At 45.4% G+C, this 24,333-nt stretch overlaps 1 protein-coding gene across 12 annotated transcripts in view; it reads left to right on the top strand.

Annotated features, from left to right (window-relative positions):
* Positions 1-24,333, top strand: part of CHRNA9 (cholinergic receptor nicotinic alpha 9 subunit) — a 76,488-nt gene that overhangs the window by 19,700 nt on the left and 32,455 nt on the right. For 7 of the 12 annotated variants that reach the window (XM_053672296.1, XM_053672295.1, XM_053672291.1 and 4 more), the window contains one exon: positions 16,504-16,683. The gene's annotated coding sequence lies outside the window, so the exon portion shown is untranslated. Of the gene's footprint in view, positions 1-11,924; positions 12,253-14,972; positions 14,993-15,439; positions 15,519-16,503; positions 16,684-24,333 lie in introns of those variants that run through there. The other 5 variants (XM_053672292.1, XM_053672294.1, XM_053672297.1 and 2 more) reach the window with 5 other exon arrangements.

The raw sequence follows: 24,333 nt of genomic DNA, 5'->3' as shown, positions 1-24,333 counted from the left end.
TCAGGTGTCCTGAGCTGAAAACCTTGAGTGACCTGGGGCAAGTAATTAACCTTTTAAATATCAGTTTTCTGTCCTGTAAAATAATCCTTTCTTTACTGGATGAAGCAATAATAGTAGATACCCTCTAATGCAATGAAGATTAAGTGAGGTGATGTACTTCACGCACGGTGGTCCATATGGAGGCTCAGTGAAATTCCACCTGTTTCATTTCTGGGGCACCCTCGGTCTTGCTGGTGACGGAGAAATAAAAGGAGTGGGTAGATGTGCCCCTGGTCTACAATAGGCTGCCCACCGTGCACAGGACGCACTTTGCGGCCAGGCTGTTGGAATGTTTCCCAGCCAGCAGAGTCTCCGTGAATCGAGGGGAGGCCTGGACGAGCCGGGGCACAGAGCTGCTGTTGCCTTTTCCTGTCCAGATGCTTCGGGCGGAGGCAGGGTTCTTGTTGGCCCACGCCCCTGGATGATGCAGGAAGAACCTGGGCAAGAAAGTTTGCCTTCGTCACGACTTTTACAGAAGACCTACATTAGTACTTGTTTTTGCTAACTGAAAGAAATCAGAAGAGGTTGTTCAATTTTATGAAAAAAGGCAAAAAGCGAAAGTAGCATTCAGTGTGTTTGGGGGCAGCCATTCTAGGAGCAGCGTCACCCCCAGCAGTGAGAGCGGCCCAGCCAAGCTCCCGCCCCGGGAGCTGCACTTGGCATCTCAGCTTTGAGCTGCCCGGACTGTGAGCTGTGTCTGTGAGCATCTGGTTCTGTCTCAGTTCGTTTGTACATCCCTCAGCAAGATGTGTCATAAGGCAATTGCTTTTTTGCTTTACACCATTTCAGTTATGAAGGTTTCATGGGAGCGCTCTACTTTCCAATAACAGGGGAAACCTGTGTTTCAAATACTTTAGGCCTCAACCTCAACAGGAAGGAGATCCCCAGAGGCATCTTGCGGGGAAGGCTCTGAGGTCAAGTTGTTGGAGAAATGGCGAAAGGGAGAGAAAACCAAAAGCGAGAAGGTCTGACTCACATCCCTTCCCTGTGCCCATTCTCTTTCTCTCACCTCCTTGAAACCGAGGTGAAACGGAGGTGAAGCAGGAGACGTTACCTGGCTGGGCAGGGGCTGTTTTCAGAAGGTGAGTGCAGCACACCTCCGACCCCTCACTCAGACCCTCCTCTACCTGGGGAGAGAACCTTCTCTCAGGTCGGGGATGGGCCCGAGAGTGCTGGCACGTGCTCCCTGGCGTTGCTGCTCTCACAAAAGCGGGGGGAGTTTCCAAAGGCCACCCTAGGGGGAGCGGCCTTGAGCCCCTTGGGGTGCTAGGGGAGGACTGAACCCGAGGTGCTTGGAAGAATGGAACACCTCTCCTCCCTACATTGATTCAGGCTGATTTTCACTGTTGGACTTGTCACTAAAAGCCCTGAGAGTGGGTTGCCATGGTTCTGCTGCTTTTAACAGGGAATTAGGGCTACATGGCTCCCCCCAGGTACTGTGGCTTTTAGTGGCTATGTTCAGATTTTTATTTTCTCAGGAGACTGGGGGTTGGGAGTGGTGAGGCTGCAGGCAGGTGGGGTGAGGGGGTATTGGGAGGTGGGTGAATTTGATTTGAAAGAATTTATGCTTCGTCCATAGACAAGAGGAAGGAGAGGGTGGGGGTCAAGGGAACCAGTTTCAGAGTCAGCATTTTCTGAAGCTCGGCTTTGTCATGTGCTGCTGCCTATGTGACCTTAAGCAAATGGCTTGACCAACCCCTCCGAGAAGTGGGTCCTGACTCTGTGCACCTCACAGGATGCCAGTGTGCCCTCCCAGGGTTGAATGAGCAGATGGGTGGCGCTTGGGGGGCTTCCAGGTCCTGTCACTCACCTTCTCTCAATGCAGCTCCCAGCATAATGCCAGGGATGCGGGGGTCACAGCACCCTCAATTTTCCAGAGAGGGGACAGAAGCAGGAGCTCAAGGGCTTCCTTCCCTGGCTTTTACGACTGACTTCTCTGACTGCCACTCCCTTCGCTGCCCAGCCCAGGCCTGCCTCTCACTGTCCCCTGTCTTCCCCACACTGTCCCCTGGCTTTCCACTGGACCAGCTCCTTCTCTTCTCTGGGTTGCAGCCGGACCTCGGGAGCCTTTTCTAATCGCCGTGATCAGCTATGTTGGCTATGGGCGAATGTCCATCACTTTGTTTTTCCTAGTGCTTCATCATTATATGAATTATTTTTTAATGTCTTTAGACAGCTCATCACAATCTAAATTAGTGTGTTTCTTATCAGTCTTCCCCGACTAGGACATAAGCTCCTGTGTTTCCTACAACATTACCCAGGTTTATCCTGATCTCTGGGGACCCTCTGCAGTCTGTCCGTGGACACGATTTGGGCTCTATGAGTTTGGATAGAAAAGAATTCCATCTTTGTTTTCACTAACCCCTAACTGAAATTTAGCATTTCCTTGCATCGTGAGTGTTGGCAACAAACCACAGTTGTATGAACGCTACAAAATGTGTACTTCGTCATACTACCGTTTCACAGATATATGGAAACGTCATTTACGCTGCTCATTAGTGTGGAGTTACAGACTTTTTAGAGCCGCTGCCAGGTCTCGTTATCTAATGCAATTATAAAGAGACACAGGGCGGCACACAGGTAGGTTTACAGTTGTTCATGTCGAAAATAATAGCGTAATTAGTAAAGATACAAGACTAAACAGTTTCACATACTCACAACAGTAAACCTACTTTCACCGTACCCCATATGTTACTGTATCACAACGTTAAAATATTTTGGTAGCTATTTTAATACATTTGGTGTTTAAATAATCCTCTGTATTTACTTCACACACTTAAAAAGTGTTCACCTGGGACACAATTCAACCCAGACCAGCCCTGTCCCTCCATCTCCCAAGCCAGTCACGGTGGGTCGAGTTCCTCTCGTGTTTCAATGTCTCCTGCCTCTTCTGCCACCTATTCTCTCCGGCCGACTCTTCAGCCTCCCTTCCTCCTCCACTTTTAAGGGCTCACGTGGGGACATTGGACTCTCCTGGGTAACGCAGGGTAATCTGGGCAATGCACACCCCGCATACCAGAGCGACACCCTTCTGCCACCTACTTCCCTCAGGTCCCATCAGAAACATTTAAGCCCATGACCTTGACAAAGGTGGCAGTTTTTCTCTAAGCCTTGAAAATAGTTTGGGTCTTATATTAATATTATGATGGAATTAATACATATTATTAATAATAAAAGCTACTCCATATTGATCCCTCATCGTACATCACATACTCTGCTTTATGTACGTTATTTCTTTTAATTCTCTATGATAACATTATGAAGTAGATATTGTTACTACACCCACCTTGCAGATTAGGGTTTTTAAATTTTTACATGAAATTTATTTTGGGGTGACATTGGTTAATAAAATTTAATAAGTTTCAAGTTTACAATTCTGAATACATCATCTGTCTATTGTAGTATGTGTTCACCACCCAAAGTCAAGTTTTTTTCTGTCACCATTTGTCCCCCTTTTACCCTCTTCTACCGGTCCCTACCCCCTTCCACTCTGATCATCACCACACTGTTGTCTGTGTCTGTGAATTTTTTTTGCTTAATCCCTTCACGTTTTTCACTTAGTCCCCCAACCGCCCTTCCCTCTCACGGCTGTCAGAAACAGACTTACAGATACAGCTGTCTCTCCAGATATAAGCCTGTTTCTATTTCGTGTGTTTGTTTATTTTGTTCAGTAGATTCCACATACACGTGTAATCATATGGTATTAGTCTTTCTCTGACTGGCTTATTTCACTCAGCATAATGCTCTCCAGACCCATTCGTACCATTGCAAAAGGCAAGAGCTCCTTGTCTTTTCACAGCCGGGTAGTATTCCACTGTGTAAATGTACCATAGCTTTTTCATCCACTCATCTGCTGATGGACACTTGGGCTGCTTCCAAATCTTGCCTATTATAATAACACTGCATTGAACATAGGGGTGCATATATTTTTTCGAATTAGTGTTTTGGGTTTCTTCAGGTATATTTCTAGAGGTGGAATTGCTGGATAATAAGGCAGTTCCATTTTTAGCTTTCTGAGGAAATTCCATACTGTTTCCCACAGTGGTTGTACCAGTCTGCATTGCCACCAACAGTGCAAAAGGGTTCCCCTTTCTCCACTTCCTCACCAAAAGTTGTTTGTTGATTTATTGATGAGCACCATTCTGACAGGTATGAGGTGGTATCTCATTATGGTTTTAATTTGCATTCCTCTGATGATTAGTGATGTTGAGCATCTTTTCATATGTCTGTGGGCATTCTTTGTGGCCTCCTTGGAGAAGTGTCTGTTCAGATCTTTTGCCCATTTTTTAATTGGATTGTTTGTTTTTTTGGTGTTCAGTTCTTGATAAATTTTGGACATTAACCCTTTATCAGGTGTGTCATTAATGTTGTTCCATTCAGTTGATTGTCTTTTCATTTTATCAATGGCTTCTTTTGCTGTGCAAAAACTTTATAGTTTGATTTAGTCCCATTTGTTTTTTCTTTTGCTTCCCTTGCCTGAGGAGATATCTTGCTATGAAAGATGTCTGAGATTTTACTGCCTATGTATTCTTGTAGGATTTTTATGGTTTTGAGTCTTACATTTAAAACTTTAATCTATTTTGAGTTTATTCTTGTGTATTATGTAAGAAGTGATCTAGTTTGTTTTTTTTGTATGTATCTGTCCAATATGTCCAACACCATTTATTGAATAGACTGTCTTTACCCCATTGTATATTCTTATCTCCTTTGTCAGACATTAATTGGCCAGATAGGTGTGGGTTTATTTCTGGGCTATTTTGTTCCATTGACCTATGTGTCTGTTTTATACCAGTACCATGCTGTTCTGATTACTATGGCCTTGTAGTATAGTTTGATATCAATTAACATAATACCTCCAACTTTGTTCTTTTACTTCAAGATTGCTGAGGCTATTTGGGTCTTTTGTGGTTTCATGTACATTTTTGGAATATTTTGTTCTAATTCTGTGGTATATGCCATAAATCTAGAAGGCAACAATCCACCAGAAGTGTTTATTTGGGATTAAAAGGATTTCAGTTCTGAGAGTACTGATTCAGACAGAAGCCCAAATAATGTCCCCTTCTTAGGAGAAGGGCTGGGGGTTTTAAGGGAAAAAGGCAGGAAGAGGAAGTAAGTCATATTAAAGAAAAGTTCATTGGTGCTAGATGAGGTAAGGTTAGATTTGCGCTTCATAGATTGGTTTGAGATTTGGTCATCAGGCAAAAGGCAGAATTATACTTCCGTGATTTGGTCATCAGCAGAGTCCCATTGCATCAGTGCTTACAAACAGGATATTCTCATTCTGACTGACTTCTTGGAATGTTGGTATTTTGGTCTCGTTTGTAAGAGAAATAAAAGAAGACACGTAGGGCAGTCCTTCTGAAATGGCTCACTCAGCTCTATTTCAATATGGCTCCACTCATGTCCTTTTTCACAGCACCGTCCTGCATGTGTTCTCTCTCTGGTCTGTGATTGGTAGGCCCAGCTATGGACCAAGTTACTCTCCTTGACTTCTGCTACATGTCTCACTCACACAGGCCTTTATATTTGTAATACATTTTCCCAAAAGTTAAAAGATGAAGAATTCACAGCACAGAAAAATACAAAATTAAAAAATGAAAAATAATTATCTTCATTTTTTCCAAAGTGTGATTCGCCATTGTCTTCATTAAGATTTAGGCTAAGCTGCTGAAATGAAATCCTACCCCGAACCCCTCACTGAAAAACTACCATGACTTTATCTCTCTCAGTTCAGGCAACTTTGCTTCCTACCCGTCACTCCAAACAGTGTTCCTTCTGTCTTGTTGCTTTGCCATCCCCTGGGAGTACCCGTGTCCTCATCTGCATGGTCATAACTGAGTCGAACCACATCCACAAAAGCCCTTTGAAAGGGGGAAGAGGAGGGAATGGAGGCCAAGGATTTCCTCCTAAGCAATGCACTGCACACATCATTTTCGTTCTTACCCCAATGGCGGGAACGTAGTTCTGTGATCACACTGGCTGCAATGACGTCTGGAAATGTAGCCTTTACAGGGCAGTCCTGGGCCCTGCTGAACCTCTGTGGTCATGTGGGAAAGGGAGAACAGGATTTCAAAGACCCCTGGAGGTGTCTGCTTCAATCAATCTGGTTTTCTGCCCTTCAATAAATCTTTTGCTTTTCCTTCTTTCTCTCTTTCACTCTCCCTCAGTCTGGGCTCTCTCCCTCTGCCTCCTGCCTCTGTCCCCATTCTTATTTATTTCTCATGCAAAACAGTTTAGGCATCTCTTATTTCCCACCTCCCCTACCTGTTCTCCCCTGTCTTGGGGGCTCACTTGCCACCACAAATGACCTATAAGCATTGGTCGTAAATAAAGACATTTTAAAATTGTGAGTCTGGCACTAACTGTGAAAAGATTCATTTCCCTACTCTGCTACATGGCAAAAACAAAACAAGACATTTTAAGATACTTTGCCCCAAAACAGAGTTACAATTCACAGAAATCTATTGGTCTGCAATGGGAACATCCCAAATCATTAGTGTTTCCCAAACTCTCAAGAAACACAGGCTCCTCCTTGCTTAACATGAAACAGCTTCACACTGCAGCAGAACATAACATCTGGACTTCTAAGAAAAAGTTTCAGAGGAGCCAGGTGTTACTCTGATTACTTGGAAAGTAAAACAGTCTTCGTGAGAGAGTCCTACACCCTTCCTCCCCATCTCCTTAAATGCCACTTGCCCTCAGTGCAGCCAAACCACACAGCCTCTGCAGTTTCTGCCAGGAGGGGCAGATTTCACGTCTGATCATATTTCATGGGGCAAAGCCAGTTATGTGGACAAGCCCCAAATCCATGAAGCAGGAATTTATCCTCTTCTTACCGGGGATCTAAGCCCCAGGCGATGGATAGAGATGAACAGTCTTATGAGGGTTGGGAGTGATACTGGTGCACAATAATCCATTTATCGGTTGTAAGAGGTAGGACTGGAAATGGGTGTTGAACTCAGGGCACAGAGATCCCTGAACATTAGACCATGTAATTGGGGCTTTACGGGAAGGCCACACAAACACTGGGAGCAGGCTGGTGGGACTAGCAGAGCCGCGCCTTAGGAATGCCAGTTAAGAGCATGACCTGCTCCTCCTTCTGAACTCACCATCCTGGGAGGAACTATGACGAAGCTGAATTAGTACATTATTACAAAGTGACTTTTATTCCCGCCTCCCTCCCTGGCTAGCTGGACCATCCAGTAAGCCGCCATATGCACCAGAGTTCTCCAGAGGGACAGAATCTCTCCTCTTTCCAAAGCACTAATCTGGGCACAAGCTTCTCAGACGAAAGCCCCTCAGTGGTGCTTCATTGCATTCCTACAAAGGCTGAGTGCATTTGACTGTCCAAGACCTGGCCCCAACCTGCCATGGCAGCAGGGTCACCCGGCCTGTCCTCTGTGCTGCAGGGTCTCCAGTCCTAACCCCCTACCACAGCCTTGGAGCTCTAGGCCTGGGGAGGACATGCCTCAGGGGCCACTGCTGAAGAGAGGTGTCCACTCCGGCCCCTGTGCAGCTAACGTATTTAGTCTACTCAGTTCCAACGTAGGATTTTCTGTTTGGGAAGGAATCTGTGGGGCGTATGAAGTTTGAAGAGAGCTCTCTTGGTAATACCAAACTGCTCGTAGTTTATCGTGTACACCAGGTCATGTCATGCTTCTGTTCCGTTGTCTGTGCTGTGCCTGACCCGCTTCTTTTGCTATAAACAGCATGCTTGTGTCCCCCCCAAATTCATATATTGAAGCCGTAATTCCTGAGGTAGTGGCATTAGAAGATGGGGGCTTTAGGGAGGTAACTGGGTTTAGATGAGTTCATGAGGGGTGCTTCCGCGATGGGATTAGTGCCCTTAAAAGAAGAAGAACAGACCGGAGGCCCCCACCGCCGCCCCTCCACCCCTCACGTGAGGATACAGGAAGAAGGCAGCCCCGTGCAAGCGAGGAGGAGGACTCTCACCAGACAGTGCACTGCCAGCGCCTTGATCTTGGACTTCCCAGTTTCCAGAACTGTGAGAGAGAAATGTCTGTTGTTTAAGCCACCCAGTCTATGGTATTTTGTTATCACAACACAAGCTGACTAAGACATTCCTCAACCCTTAGCACAATAAACTCTTCTTCTAAGACGCCAGTCTGAAACCCAGGGTGTGTTAATGCCCTATTGGCACCTGCCCATGTAGCTGCATTAGTATTCACTCTATTACATTGAAAGATTGCTTGCTTGTGGGAATACTCTCACCATTGGGCAGTAAACTCTTGAAGACAAGGATCGTTTCTTTATGCCCTTAGCCCCCAGTGTGGTCGGAGCTCAGAACTGGGTGTGTGTGTGGCCTCTTGGAAGGACCCCCACTCCCCCGTGCCTGCCTTGCACCCCACCATCTCCTGAAGCCTCCATGATGACTGCAGTCCTCTCTGGCCTCCATCTGACTATCTGGTGAAACTCTACCACACGCAGGTGTCTCGATTTGGTATTACGTGGCTGAGTGCAAATTCAGGCTTGGTCTTCACTTCCCTAGCCTCAAACATTCTACTGATTTAGTCAATGTAAGAAAATTAAAGCACTAAAAATGAATTTAATACATTAAAAATGTTACCCACAATCCTAACATCTTTGCAGTAACCACCTCTATTTTTTAGGTTTTCCTTAGAGTTTCTATTGGAACAATGTTTTTAAAAAAATTAATGAATGAAATACAGATTCATCATAGGGTGTTTAAAAAATGGAAGACAGTATAAAGAGGGAAACAAAAGCCATTCATAATTCCTCCACCCAGATGTAGCCACAGTAACTCTTTGGAGCAATTTCTTCCAGTCTCTTTATGTGTGTGTGTATACATATGGGTTATTATAATCACTAATATTTATTGAGCATGCTCTATTGGTCTAATTTGAATATTCTAAGCTCATTTACTCTTTAACAATCTATAAGGAAAGTATTATTATCTCCATTACAGAGAGAAAAAAAAGACTGAGACAAAACAGATTAAGTAATTTGTTCAAGACACACAGTAGGCCAGGTAGTGGGGACTTAGGTGTGGGTGTGTGTTTGTATTAGTATTTGTATGGATACCCACTATTTTCTGGTATCTGCCAAGGACTGGAAGTTGTGTATCCGTAAGTGCGGGAGACAAAGTGAGCTCCTAGAAAACACGTGGCAGTCGCTGATGGTTTGCACTGTGAACTCTGCGCTGTGATTCCTTCACAGCCTGAGAGGCTGAGGCTGCCTAGGGATCGCGGCTCTGCTTGTCTGCCAGGGCCAGTCCTGCCCCAGAGAGGACGTCAAAGGTCAATTCGTTCGCAAGCTTCCCCCTCTTCTGATGGCTTAAGGAGCCGAGGACTCCTTCCCCAGTTTATTCTAAGGAAAGTCTGCTGAGTTGCCTTTCCCTCAGGAAAACAAGCTGAGTGATTCACATTTCCACTTCTTATTATGGAATTTTTAAAAAGATTTTCTTTTTTTAAAGAGAGGGGAAGGGAGGGTAAGAGAGATGGAGAGAAACACTGAAGTGTGAGAGAAACATCAGTGCCAACCCGGGTCCTGGCCTGCAACACAGGCCTGTGCCCTGACCAGGAATCGAAGCGGTGATCTTTCGGTTTGTGGGATGACGCCCAACCCACTGATCCACACCAGTCAGGACTATGGAGTTATTTTTAAATAAATTGATTAAAATGCTTACTGTGGATCATAAAAATATTTGATAAGTACCTAACAAGAATTACTATGCATCATGAAAATGTGCTAAACTAATAGTTTCTAGGAAACCACAACCAATCGTAACATAAAGCTCATGGTAGGGCTTTGTGAAACACATTGTAGCATTCTGGTTATTTGTTGCAGAATCACAAATAGCTTCAAACGCAGTGGCATAACACAACAATCACACATTGTTGTCTGGGCTCAGGAGGCGGCTCTCACTCGGAGTCCGTCGTGAGGTGGCGGTTAGCGGGTGACTGGGTCTGGAGTCGGCCTGAGGCTGCCTGGTCTCCAGGACTCCGCTGGGAATGGAGGACCGGTGCACCTAAACTTGGCCTCCCCCTGGGCCCTTGGGCTTCTGCATAGCATGGCAGCCGGGTTTGAGGAGCAAGAATCCCGAGAGAATGTGGCGAGCTAAAATACCTTTCATAACCTCCCCCGGAAGTTACACAGTGTTACTAGGTCCACTCCATACTCAAGAATGAGGGAATTAGACTCCACCTGTTGTTACGAAGAGTGTCAAAGAATTCGCAGACATATTTAAAAAGCATCATAGGTAGAAAGTCAGCAAACTTTATGGTTCCCAAAGAACGGCCATTCTTCAGTTCGCTTCTCACAGTGGGCTCATTGCTGGGGCACACGGCGATCCTCAGCACACTTCGACTCGTTCTCAGAGGCTCCCCTGTCAGGTGCGTTGCCTTCTATGACAAACGGCTCTGTGGATATTGTCAGTGCCTTTAAAAATCCTTGACGGTTCTGAAAGCACTTTGTGGGGCCTGCTGTGACTCCCCGCGTGCGGCTCCGAAAGGGATAGAAAAGCTGTGCAAGGGTGATGGAGTCTCTCTTTGTCTTGCGGCTTTCTCTCCCCAGGTTAGCCAAATGGGGTGGCTGAGGTCAAAGGGAAGGCTCCGCTTTTGTCAACAGCTGGGAGTAATTGGAGCGAGGACGGCTACTAGAGAAGTAAAGAGGAAGTGATCAATCTGAGGCACCATTATGTTGCTAATAATACTCGACATTTATTAAGCTCTATTAGCCTTAAGTAGTAGACCCTTTCTAGATGGGAAAACAGTAGTCAGAGTGGTTAAGTGACTTGCCCAAAGTTGCACAGCTACTGGCAGATACAGCCTGGATTTGAACTCAGGTATGTCTGCCTCAAAAAGTAACGTAATGGTTGTAAATTCAAACACTGGGGTCAGAGCACTTGCTTTGGGTGATCTTTGCCAATTTACCTCCTTCTGTTTCAATTTTCTCATTGGTGGAGAGGGAACAATCAATCAATCGATTAATCCCATAGGAGTTTAAACATTAAATTAGATGAGGCCTTTACGGTGTTTAGCACACAGCGATGTTCATTGTTCCACCTCCTCCTCTACTGCTTCTGTCTGCTGGGGATGGTGATTTATCCAAAAGAGTAATATGCTGAAGATCCAGAAGTCTGAGGAAGAATGGGATGCGGAATCTTGCGTAGAGTCACTGTCAGACCTCAGCGTTCAGCCCCTCATTTCTCAGTCCCAAGTGACTCTGAGTTCCCATTGCAGAGCGGACACAAGGCTGGGACTCTGTGACAAGGAACGGACCTCTGCACTATGGCGTCCCTGTCTTTTCTCTGTTTTCAGGTCCAACTAAACTCGCCAACCACTTACCAAACCCGACACAAGAGATACATAATGGAAACTGATCCAGGAACGCAGAGTCAGAGGCAGGGCTGGTGACAAGCCCTCCCCACCTCATTGCTGGGCTCAGAGCCATCTAACGCAGAGTGGCCAGGTGCTGGGCTGGCTCTTCTTTACAGGATAAACCCTGGAGAGAGAATGGGGTATGGTTTCCTGAAGTGTGTTTACACTTCCGCAAGGCTGTGCGACTCGTTACAGTAGGATCCCATCCATTGTCTCCGAGAGTAACAAAGTACATTACGCCATGTTACGGAATGTCGGGCTGGAAAGGGCCTGGGCAGAGCCCAGCAGGTGGTGTGGCTGGCCCTTTTCCACACGTTGCTCAGCTCTGGGCCAGACCCGAAGAGGCTGGGAGGCTTTTACACAGGCCCCACTTTGTCGCTGTGTGTGGTTCGGCCCCCTCCCAGGCAGGCTGATTTGTGAATGCGCTGAACTCCAGTGCGCTAGGCGGCCTAACCACAGAGCTGTGTTTTGTTTCTCTACCGGATACACCTGCCCAACAAACCAGAGTTCACTCACGCTGCAGGCCCCGGGCGTTTTACTTTTGAGAGATCGCAACCTCCAGATAAACCAGAGGGTACAACTGTGCGCATTGAAAACCTGAGAAAGCTGAAAAGTAATAAAATGATTTTTTTTCCTTTGGGGGGCAAGGGGCAATTCTAAAGAGCTGGTTATTCTCCACATCCCAATGAGCATTCTCCACTTTCATACCCGTCATTACTTGCTGAAGCAAACCGCCACTTCAGCGACCTGTGGACGCAGCACTACAGAGCAGTGAGTCGCAGATTAAGTCGGTCCCTCTTTAAATTTTTTCAATCTTTCTGGTTTTGTCAAGAAAAACAATCTTCACTTGAAGGTAGTACTTCTTTAACATCTAACACTTGCTAATCTCCCTTAAAAAACACTGCAAAATGAGTGCAGACCTCAGATTTGATGTTTTTAGTTATAGTATCTATTTCAATGTTGTAATATTGTCTAGATAAAAATTTGATAATATTGTTTTTATTGTGATTATCCTTAGAATTATTTTTAACTTATGGCTAGAGATGGCAATTTACTACTTTAGTGATATTATGTTTCTTTTTTAAAATAAATATATTTAAGTGTTTAAAATCAGCTAGTTTAGAAAAAATACTAGGTAAATAATTGTGCAGGTGCCACTCATAAATAATAGATGTCGTGAGGATAGTCTGTGGTGGTATGTGGATAAGGTAGAAACTGGGAAGGGATTACACAAATACATGACTTATGAGCAATAGGGCGAAGCAGGACGAACTTGCATTTGAATCACTGCCTATCACCTACTAGATGTGTGACCTTGAGCAAGTTATTCAACCTCATTCCACACCTATAAAATCAAAACAACATTTCACTACCCACCTTGGAATTCTTGTGAAGATTACATGTAAGGCTATAATGTAAGGCCCTGGGACATAGTCAATGCTCAATAAGGTTATTATTGTTGTTGCCGGGAATCTATTTCTACTTTTCAGAGCTATGCTTGTGCAAGTACAGTGCCTGGCACACAGCACACGGTCAATTGCAATGCTCCTGTCATCACCACTGTTACTAGCCCCCTGTGTTTGTTCGTGTCTGCTTTAAAGTGGGTATCAAGTCGGGATTGGCCACGCAAGGGGGTTTTGAAGGGGGAAGCCTGTGCAGGAGTGAGGAGGAGAGAGCAGGAGAAGGAGGGAGAGGAGTGCCTTGGCCTGTGAAAGGGGGAGGACAGGCCGGAGGAGTCTGTGACCACAGTCCAGGTACAAGAAAGGTTTGGCCAGATGGTGAGCCTATGGCTGGAGCCTTTGTCAGCCGCTGGAGAAGTCCCCCTTCTGTGCTCGGTCATTGGCTGGGAGAAACTCTCGGGAAGTGTGGCCTTGAACATGGCAGTGGATCCCGAAGGCAGCACTGAGGGCGACGGCTAATTATGCTCCCCACCCACAGCAGGCACTCTGAGTAGCACACAGGGTGGGGCAAAAGGAAGTTTCCAGTTGTGAGTGTGTGGGTTTATTCTTGTATTACTCTGTATTAATTATTGTATCATTTTCCATACCAACAACTGTAAATCTCTTTTGCCCCACCCTGTAACTGTGGCTGCCGCACACATAATCTCCATCTCACCCAAGGAAAACGGATGCTGAGTGTTTCCTCTGAACCATTTATCCAGTTGACCGCCAATCACTGCAAGCCAGGCAGGGACTGAAAGGATTTCACACCTGGAAGTGAAGTAGGATGTTTGATGGATGAAAGAAACTCATGGCCAGCTCATGATTTTCTTGTCTCAATGCCCAACCAGCACGCCAAACATATTGTTTACTTTAAGAGTTTATCTTGATCACAGCTGTTTATTAGCCCTATTTGTCTTTAGCTCTAACTTTAGATTTCAGAAGTTGTGTGTTGAAGGCAGAGATAAGCACACTGACATATTTATGCAAATCACGGGCCCCAGATGGCAGGCCACAGGTATGCTTGGCCCATGGAGTGTTGAAAAAATTATTTTTAGCTAACATTTAAAAATTGTGAGATTCATATGTATACACACACACAAATTTAAATGTTGATTTCTGGCTTCTCTTGAAAACCAAAGATCCGGAACATTGAACATAAATTTCTGCCTGACAGTAGTATGTGGATAAAAGTGGCTGCCCCTCAAGGTAGGGCTGTTCTGTCTACTTTATGCTCTACCACCCACACAAAATATGCGTATATCCTTGTACCCAGCAGGCTTCACCGGTTTATATTCCTGTCTCGTCCTTTGTGCAGAGAGTGCTAACTGTCCCTCAATATTACATTGTTCCCTTCTTCTATAGTTACGTTCCAGCAGGACTCATGACTACATTTCCCAGTCTCCCTTGCAGCTAGGTGTCATCATGTGACTAAGTTCTGGCCAATGGTGTGAAAGTGGAGCTGAAGTTTGGAACTTCCAAACTGTGCTTCTAAAGTATAGCAGGGTGCCCTCTCTCCTTTTCTTCTTGCTGGCTGAGCCAGGGACACGATGCAGGGAGCTGGAGCAGCCTCTGACATCACCAGGTGGAAGCTGTGTGGTGAGAACAGCAGAGCGAAAAAGGAGGAAAGCGGGTCTCCCACAAGGAGCCCCGTACCAGCTCTGGAAAGCTTATTGCTCAGACTGTTACACCTGAAATAAAAACAACATCCACTTTTGTTTCTCTTTTGCACAGCAGCCTCCACTCAAAATACCACAGCAGCTTCAACTGTATCTTAACTAATATATCCCTACTTAGCAGTTTTTCCTTGTAAAGAGGACCCATGAGGAAACCATCAAGTCTGGTAAACAACCCTCTTTCTGGTAAACTCGTCATCGGAAAACCCTGCCCGTGTCTTCTGGGCTCTGTTCGCAGGTGGGACCATTTTCCGGCTGTGGATGAGTTTGTACCTGTGGCTCCTTAGGGGCCGAAGTTCCCCACAGCCACCGTGTCTCAGGTTCACAGGCCACCAGTCCCATTTGCATGGGCCACTCCCCAGAAGACAGCGCCTCCTGCCTTTTCTCAGCAGCGCCCTCTGAGTGGAAGAGAAGTAGGAAGTTCTCGGTGGGTGCTGTTCGGGCTCTCGAGGCGCCAACAGAGGCTCCTTGGTGCTAGGTGTGAAACCACACAGGATCCTCACAGTTGCGAACTGAGCAGACCCTGCCGCATTCTGTGGGGGTCAAAACCAGTGACAGAAATGACTCTGACGAAGAAGCTGTTACTACCTCCCAGGGGGCAGGCACCAAAAACAACCTGTGATCGTGTTCCTTGGAATGATGAATGATAGCACTGAATGAAATTCAGGTCACAGCGATGATGCCGAACTCTTTAGTGTAGCCTGCGAGGGAGAGTCCTCCAAGCCAGGACTACTTTGGGAGAACAGAAAGGGGAAGAAAAGAGCTACTGTTTAATGAGCACTTAATGTACCATAAATGTTGTGTACATTTTCTCATTTAGTCATCTCAAAAACCCCATGAGGAAGTCTTATAACTATTTTTTCTTGAAGCCGAAACGCTAAAGAAAGTAACTTGTCAAAGATTGCACAGCTGGGAAGTAAAAAGCCAGGATGTTGATGTTCTGGTGACTCAGGTCCCTTCCATATCTCGCCGTCTCGTGGACCCTTTGAGGCTGGCCTTACCAGGTGGGGGAGGCAAGCGAGACCCTGGACACAACTGTGGGGCAGAAGTCTCTGGGTGACGGGTCGTTTGTAATGGATGCAGGAAAGCAGGGAAGGGAAGGGGCAGAGAGGCACGTTGAAAAGACTGGCTACCTGCATCGGATCATCCCAATTCCCCACAACATGGAGAAGGTTATCCGAATAAGCACAACTCGCTGGTCCCTGAGGGAGAAGGGGCTGTGGAAGGGGCTGGTAGCAGATGTGCCTTGGAGAGCTAGCCTGGCAGTGAGATGAGATAACTCCGAAAACTGAGTTTTACTCTGCTCCATACATTGAAGGATATTGCTGAGTAACCGGTTGGCAGGACGTGAAATAGAGAAGGAATTATAATGTAATGGGCAGAGAGAGGACTTAATGTGGCTGCTTGTTTAAATACACGCGCTTTTCCCTTCGCTGGAAAATCCTTTGGCCACGTGTCCGCAGGTTGTCCTTCGATACGGGTGCCCTCTATGTCCATGCACACTCTGCAAGATCAGAAGGGAAACCGGCTGCCAAAGCACCGCTCTGGGGCGCCAAATGCCATCAAGCATCAGACAAAATCGTGTCAACGTTCCTTTTGTTACTCTCTCTTACCTTCTGCCTCTGCAGAGAGGCAGTTCATCTTTATTGCCGTTTACTGGTAAAATCTTTTCTGACAGCAGCAGCGAAACCCCATTCCCAGGCAAAGACCAGCTTTTTAGACAAGAGAAATGTGAGCTCTGTTTGGCGCAAAGTGGCTGCTAAGAGATCTTTTAATATATTTCTTCCTCTCAGCCATGGATGGGTGCCTGACAGCTCCGACTTCCTCAACATTAGGCCAATTTGTGAGATAAAACCTTCAGAAATGGAGAAGTTGTCTAAGATGGAGCCGTTCACACTTTGGTGGTGGCGGCGGCGGCGGTGGCAGCGACAAGCTAAGGTCCCGTATGTCATATTCCAGCTGTAACAAGAATGCTGTCTTCTCTCCTAGGTCAGTCAAGCTTTTTCTACGGAAGGGGTCTCAGGTGATGGAATAACATTCTCCAGACGAGAGCGGGAAAGGATAGAAAATAGAGACATGGAGGAGGCGAAGAGAATGATGCCCCTAAAGCTGTCTGTAGTTTGACGACGCTTCTGTTTACGTGGGTGTCGGGGCCCGGTGCGGCTGGAGGTGAGAGGCACAGGGAGCTACAGGGGGGTGGCAGTGGCCCCGAGAAGGACAGGGACGTCTGGCTTTCGGAAAGCTTCTCAAAAGGCTTCATCATGCTTAAGCTTTCCAGAGCTTGTCTGTGGCCCCATGATGTTGGGGACCCAGTTCCTCTCTGTCCTTCTTCTCTGCTATTTTCAACAGGTACCTTCCCTCTAGGGAGGTCAGATGATACCGAGGTAGTAATCAGAGCTTGCTTCCCTCATCGTTCTTGACGAATGTTGCTTGTAAGTTGGCTTTTACAATGAGAACATGGATGCCCGCTAGATTTGGGGTAAGAAGACAAAGACATGTGATGAGGTACTGCTGCAGTCAGTGGCTTAAAATTCACTGCAATGCCAAGTCCCCGGAGGTAAGTCTCTCGCCTGCCTGGCATTGATAAAGTCAGGAACGCAGCCCTCAGCGCCATCGCCGACGGTTCTCCCTTGCTGTGACCTGGCCCGGTGGGGAGGAAGCGAAACTCATCCGGGCAAGGACATGTCCTGTCTGCCCTGTCCACTCTTCCTGTGGGGCCCTGGCTTGGAAGCAACGGGTCACACACGTGGGCTGGAACGGTCGGGAAAGAGGAAATAACGAGTGAAGTGGGATGTCAAGGTCAGGGACAGTTCAAAATTTAACAGTTTCCTTTTGCTTTAAGAATTGCTCTTTCACCTCACATTTTTAAAAGTGAAGTTTCCGAGTGGAAAAGGCAATATTTGTCAAATACTACAATTTATTTTAAGCTGACTGGGTTCAGAATGTGAAGGCCCTTTTTAGTCTCGCAGTAATTAAAAATAATAATAGTAGTAGCATGTTTAGTGCTAACTTACAGGTTCCTCACTTAATGCCACCTACCCCTCTGAGAGGGGCTGGGGAGTGAAACTCAGAGAGGGTAGTGGCTGGCCAAGGTCACGCAGTTGGTGAGTGGCCGAGTGTGGGGTTTCTCTCTCCGCCACATGTGGTGCCATAACCCTCAGGGGTGAGCAGTCATTTCAGATAAACGTCAGGCCTTCTATTCCCGCAGTCCCCTGGGCTGAGCGATAGGGCCACCTCACTGAGCTCCCCACCGGTGTGTTGAGAGACTCCCCAGAAACCCCACTCTTCCTCTCTCCTTCTGCATCCCAAACCACGAGCAGCTGGATTTCTTTATGGTCATTTTAGAAGTGGTAAAAATTCTCAAAGGGAATTTTATTCCCAGTGTGGAGTTGGCAGCCTTTATTCATAAGGGCACATTCAAGAATGTTCTGTTTTGGTGAGAGGGGGACATTTGTAGAAATTGAAGACAAAGAAGAAAAGGGAGGAAGTGAGAGGGAGCTGAAGGGAGGATGTTCCTGTCACCCGGGGAGTCTTGCTTGTCTTCTTGAGCTTTAGGGGCCTCTGCCTTCCTTCTTGGGAGACGCTGGGCACCACACCCCCTTTATGTCAGTGAGACCTTGTTTCAAATCTCAGTTCTGGTGAAAACTCTTGAAACGATTTCATTTCTCTGAGCCTCAGTTTCCTCATCTATAAAATGGGGATAATATTACCCCCTTCTTTATTGGGTTGTTGAGGGGCCTGGATGAAATAATGCAGTGTTCCTCCAAGCAAGATACACACACCACTTGTGATAGCAAGACCGTCTTCTAGTGATACAGACTGTTTTTAGTGTAATAATTATGGCACACACACACACATATATATATAACTAGAACACCAAACCTGTCGTTTCACAGGTCTTATTGCTTAGGGCGAGTCAAAGTAAAGAAATTAAATCAGATTTAAAGGCCTTTTTAATAAACTGTTAAGCATGTGACACAGGCATGACACATCGTGGACCAGAAGGAGACGAGGACTGTCATCAGGGAACCCTGATGCTGCTCGGGGACTAGACTCCTTCCCCACTTCTGCGGTTGAGGAGGGTGACTTGGGACAAAGAAAGGCAGAGCGACCCAGGTTGGAAGCAAAGGCGGGTTTACGGTGGGGACTGGAGTTAGCCAGCCTCCCTGTGAACCATCGCAGGGATTTTTGTCTCCCGTTGCTGCCCTCTTGTGGTCATGAGAGGTCGCAGGGCCCTGAAGACACCTCTAGGATTTAGCAGCCAGCATCTATGCACCTCCCCTCTGGCCCCGTTCCCACCCCCATCAGTCCCACCTGGCCGCGGCTCATGCTCCCCAAAGTGTCACTTCCTCCTCCAGCCTAGTCTCACAGCTCCCCTTCCCCAGACTCCTGGTGTGTCAGTAGAGCATGCTCTGATTCTCAGGTGTGGACCAGCCAAGAACGCTCTCCCAGGAGACGCTGGTTTTCAAAGAGGAACTGTTTAAATACCCAAAGGAAGTCAAAGGAGCAGGAAATGAAGTAGCCATATTTTTGCGACAGGAATCTTCCTTTGGCGCCCACCTTTTTCTTTAGGCATCTAGGTTCCCGGAGTGAAATCATATTTCTTTTCAGGAAAATTCTGCAAGAAACTTTCATAATACTGTACTTACATTTCTGGTGGAAGTCAGAGTTACATTATTTTGCTTGAGGCTGAAAACCCCAAACTACAGTGGTTTAAGAAAAATAAACGTTTATCTCTCATGTTAAGAGGGGCTCCCCAGAGCTGTATGGGGGCTCCCTCATCCCCAGGTCCTCTGTTCTACTCTGGAGATCAAATTCGCTAACCTCATTTTAGAGAAGCTGAGTCCCTGGGAGGTTAGGCTTCTCCAGCCCATGACATTGGCTGGCGGCAGAGGCAAAAGTAGGACCTCGGTGTGCTGGCCGCTGGTCTAAAGCTCTATCCCCTTGCACCAGTGGCATTTGCACAGTGGCAGAGAGAAAGTGAGCCTGATCTGAGCCCTGAAAGCAACTCAGGTCTGAATATTTCTCACAATGCCAGCAATAGGCTTGTAGAAGAGATGCACTAATGCCGTCTCCAAAAAGTCTCTAACTTCCCTTTATGTAACACTGTCTTGGCACCTAAAATCAAGCAGTTAAACAGAAAATGAATACATTGTCTTTCTTTTCCATTGTGACAATTAAATGCTGTGGATAATTAAGAATAAATGACCAACTGCTGGCCACCAGTGTCTTTTTAATTTATTCTTAGAAAATATACACTGACGTGTTTAGGAGTTAGGTTACAATATATGCTGTCATAGGTAGGCACATGATAACCAAATACATAGATAAATAGATAGATAACAGAGGTAGACAAGTAAACAAATGGCAAATAACTATACAAGGTCTGTCCAGAAGGTATTCAGTCATGTATTATGAAAAGCAGAGAACTTTTTTATAGTTATAGCATCTTATGATTTATAAAATTTTTATTTATTTATCTTTAGAAGGGAAGGGAAGGAGAGAAGGAGAGAAATATCAATGTATGGTTGCTTCTGGTGCATCCCCTGCTGGGAACTGGCCCGAAACCCAGGCATGTGCCTTGATGGGGAATCGAACTGCGATCTTTTGGTTTGCAGGCCCATGCTCAATCCACTGAGCTACACCAGCCAGGGCTGCAAAAGTAGGGACATTTATTGAAGAAGATACAAGATGCAAGAAACATCATGCATAGGACAGTGACACCTCAGTCCCCTTCAAAGTAGGCATCTTGGGACCTCACACAGTTCTTCCAATCACCCTCAACTGCCCTGTCGTATTTTTGTGAATCTCATTGACAGTCTGAAATCTCTTCCCTTTTAAAGGTGATTTTAGTTTTGGGAAAAGGCAGAAGTTGCAGGACACCAAATCTGGGCAGTATGGGAGCTGAGTCACTGAATGATTTGATGTGTCACCAAAAAACTCTGCACAAGACGTAATGTGTGAGCAGGTACATTATTGTGATGAAGCTGCCAATCACCAGTTGTCCATGGTAGGGGCCTTCTGAATCATCTGAATAATTCCCTGGAGGAATGTTCAAGCTTAACACAAAATCTGATGCAGATTTGTTGCTCTACTCACTCAGTCATTTTTAACTTGGCCACACAGGGCACATGCTCACTCAACAGCATCTACCACCCCCACTGACTGGTACAGTGAAGTCGTCACTGTTCACACCTGTACACTCCAGTCCACTCTCCTTGGCTGCCTGGTTACATGTCACACAAACCATTCTCATTATATTAACAATGGCTGGACTTTTTCTGGACAGACCTCCGTAAGAAAATGCAGGGTAAGAGAAAAGGGTAATTTTTTATATACTCTTTATTCTTGCATCTTCTCTGTAAAGTTTGAAATTTAAAAAAAATTTTATTTATGTATTTTAAGAGAGAGGGGAAGGGAAGGAGACTGAGTGGGAAAGAAACATCAATGTGTGTTTGCCTCTCATGTGTCCCCTACTGGGGACCTGGCCTGCAACCCAGGCATGTACCCTGACTGGGAATCGAACTGGCCACCCTTTGCTTCACAGGCCCGTGCTCAATCCACTGAGCTACACCAGCCAGGGCTGAAACTTTTCCAAATAAGAAAATAATACAAGTTTTAAAAGGCTCACACATGCTGCAGTGACGCAGGGGTTATGGAGGGGAGAGCACAGAGCAGAACAGGTGGTCGCGGTCAGGTTGTCGTTGTAACAATCATAGGTAAGAGAAGAGGGTGGCGTAGTGTCTACAGGAGAAGAGACAGGAAGGGCTCAGTTTCTGGATGTGCCTTGAAGGCAGAACTAACAGAATTTGCTGACGAATTCCATGTGAAGCTGGGAGAAGGAAAGGAGGCAAGGGAGGGACATCAGGTTACTAAGCTGATCCACTGGGGCGATGGAGGGGTCAGTAACTGCAACAGGGAAGACGGTGGGAGGAGCCAGTTAGAAGTGGCAGATTGAGAGCCAGGTTTTGAACATGTACCTCGTGGTTGTATGGAGTATACTACCTAATTTTTTTTTTAAAAGATTTTATTTATTTATCTTTAGAGGGGAAGGGGGAAGGAGAGAGGGAGAGAAACATCAATGTATGGTTGCCTTTCATGCGTCCCCTGCTGGGAATTGGCCTGCAGGGAACCGGCCTGCAACCCAGGCATGTGCCCTGACTGGGAATCGAACTGCGATCGTGTGTTTCGCAGGCCCGCGCTCAATCCACTGAGCTACAGCAGCCAGGGCATACCTACCTAATTTTAATGGAGCAAAAGTTTATAAAATGGATAACTAGCTCTAAAAGCTATCTCTAAAGTAACTGTGAATCAAAAGTAATCTTAACAATGCAAGCGCAAGTAAATTTCCAAAACAACTTTGCATTTTTGGCCGGCAGGAGTCTAAATGGGGCCAGCAACACTCTTCTTCCGTTTGGATACGCGTGTATTTGTGAGGAGTCTCTTCCTGTGATGTCAGCCCTCAAAACCACCCATGGAACTAAGCTGAACTTAGAGTCAGATTCCAGAATAACTGTGATACAAGAGGTTACACCAATGTTTTTGCATCGAATAACTCATGTTCAGTCACATTGCTCTCATCAAGAAGAGTATAATGATTTTATTATTATTTATTTTTATATGATTAATTATTTTATATTATATGTTGATTGTGGGCATTCTGCTAAGTGAGCTAAGCCAGACAGAGAAAGACAAGTACTGTGTGGCATCACTTGAATGTGGAGGAAATGGGGAGAGATTGGTAAAAGGATAAAAACTTTCAGGGAAACAAAAAGAGGGAAAAGTTGGGAGACCTCTGTAGATCATAATACTGATTAATTGCAGCCAGGTAAGGCTGTTGTTACCTTTGCCACCACCTGCTCCCTCTGTCAGCAAAGGTGCGGGGTGGACTCAGACCCACTGCTGGGACCCCAGCTCACTGCGCATGTGCTGAGGGCATTCAGAAGTCCTGTTTAGGCAATAAGCACACTATTTAATGGAATACTGTACAATTTCTAAAAATAATACATCAATTCGGATGGATGTAGAAAGCTGTTCAAGATTCAGTGAGAAAGAGCAACAGGAGTAGAACAATTATAGTGTCAAATAAACGATATATGTGTTTCCATACTCATACAAAACTTCCAGTAGCGGCGGTTACCTGTAGGAAATGACACTAGGTAGAAAAGAGAGAAATTTACTTTTTTAAAATGGCATTTAGTGGGGTGACATTAGTTAATATAATTGTATAAGTTTCAGGGGTACAATTCTGTGATACATCATCTGTCTTTTGTATTGTGTGTTCACCACCTCAAGTCAAGTCTCTTTCCATCACCACCTTTCTCTTTGGTGATCACCATGCTGTGTTGTCTGTCTATTATATGTGTGTGTGTAATATACACATATACATATATATACATATATATGTGTGTGTATATATGTATATATACACACACACATTTCCCTTAATCTCTTCACCTTTTGTACCAAATTCTTAAAAATCATAAACATATATTAGCTCAGTTTTTAATGATTTTAAAATATTCAGGCTTTTCAAAACTCATTTTATGAATTTATCCTGAAGGCATAGAGATAAGTGAATATTTCATACTAAAATGATCGTGACATCTATTAAAATGCATAAGATTAGAAATAACCTAAATGTCTAGCCTTAAGTGACATTGGTTAAATAAATAAAGGAAAATGGACTGTAATACAAGGTAGTCATTTTTTTAAAAATCAGGTTTTTGAAAATTTGAGCCAGATGGGAAATGCTGACAATATGCTACATGGAAAAACCTAACTATATAAATTCAGCATTAATATCAGTAATATTAAAAATGCATAGAAAAAAAAGCTTGGAAGAAATACCCTCAAATGACAGCAGTGGCTGCCTCTGATAGTGAGGTTACAGGGATTTTGATTTTTCTAAACTTTTTTTCCCTATTCTTTTCAATTTCTCTTTTCTTCAATCAACATGCATTATTTTGTAATGTGAAAGAAAAAGAAAGTAGGAAGTAAAAGACGACGAAAATCATGACATGCATTCCTGGCGTGAGTCAGGAGCTGAATTTTCATGTTTAAATCAGTTTCAGAAACACAGGAGTGGTTTCTAGGCAACCTGCTTGGGAAATCATGTTCATTTCCATTGTTGCTGGGAGTGTGTGTGAGCATCTCAAAGGAAATGTAACAGGAACTCTTGTGAAAGTCGGCTCCTGCTCAGGAAAAACAAGCTTTGCCACCCAGTTTGGGGCATGGAGAGATGAGTTATTATGACCTCAGAGACACAGTGGGAGCCTGAGGGGGTTATTTATTTATTTACCTATTAGCCAATGAGTAATTGATTTTAATGAGGATTGCTGTAAGTAGGTAAAGTCTGATAGATATTCAAGTCTCTGCTTCTGGTTGTGGGAAATGGGCGTGGGGAACAGGAGCCCCAATCAATAACCCCAGGTGGATGTCCCTGCTGAGATGTCAGGGCTGAAACTCAGAGGCAAAGCTCTGCAAGATGGATGACAGCTCAAGATGTGAAAAGATTGTCTTATCATCCTGTGGGCCATTTGCCATCATTATAGATAATCCTGCCGAGCCACAGGGCTTTAAATCAGGAGGTAACACTGAGAAATGGAATCAGAGCTAAGATACCCTTGGCCCAGCTGGATGGGCTGGGAGGATGGACTGGGAGGATGGGCTGAGCAAAGAATGCTTTTTAGCCTCTGGGAACCATGCTATTTAGGAAGAGGTTACAGAAGGTGCAGAAAGTATTGTTCTCGGAACACATGTACGTTTTGGTGACTTTGCTACTTTTCCAGCAAGAACAAAAAGCATTCTGCCTGATTA

Source organism: Artibeus jamaicensis, unplaced genomic scaffold (assembly GCF_021234435.1).
Source record: "Artibeus jamaicensis isolate MK-2021 breed Jamaican fruit bat unplaced genomic scaffold, CSHL_Jam_final contig_76, whole genome shotgun sequence".
NCBI lineage: Eukaryota > Metazoa > Chordata > Mammalia > Chiroptera > Phyllostomidae > Artibeus > Artibeus jamaicensis.
Note: the sequence above shows the minus strand (reverse complement) of the source record. Positions and strands in the feature narration are given on the sequence as shown.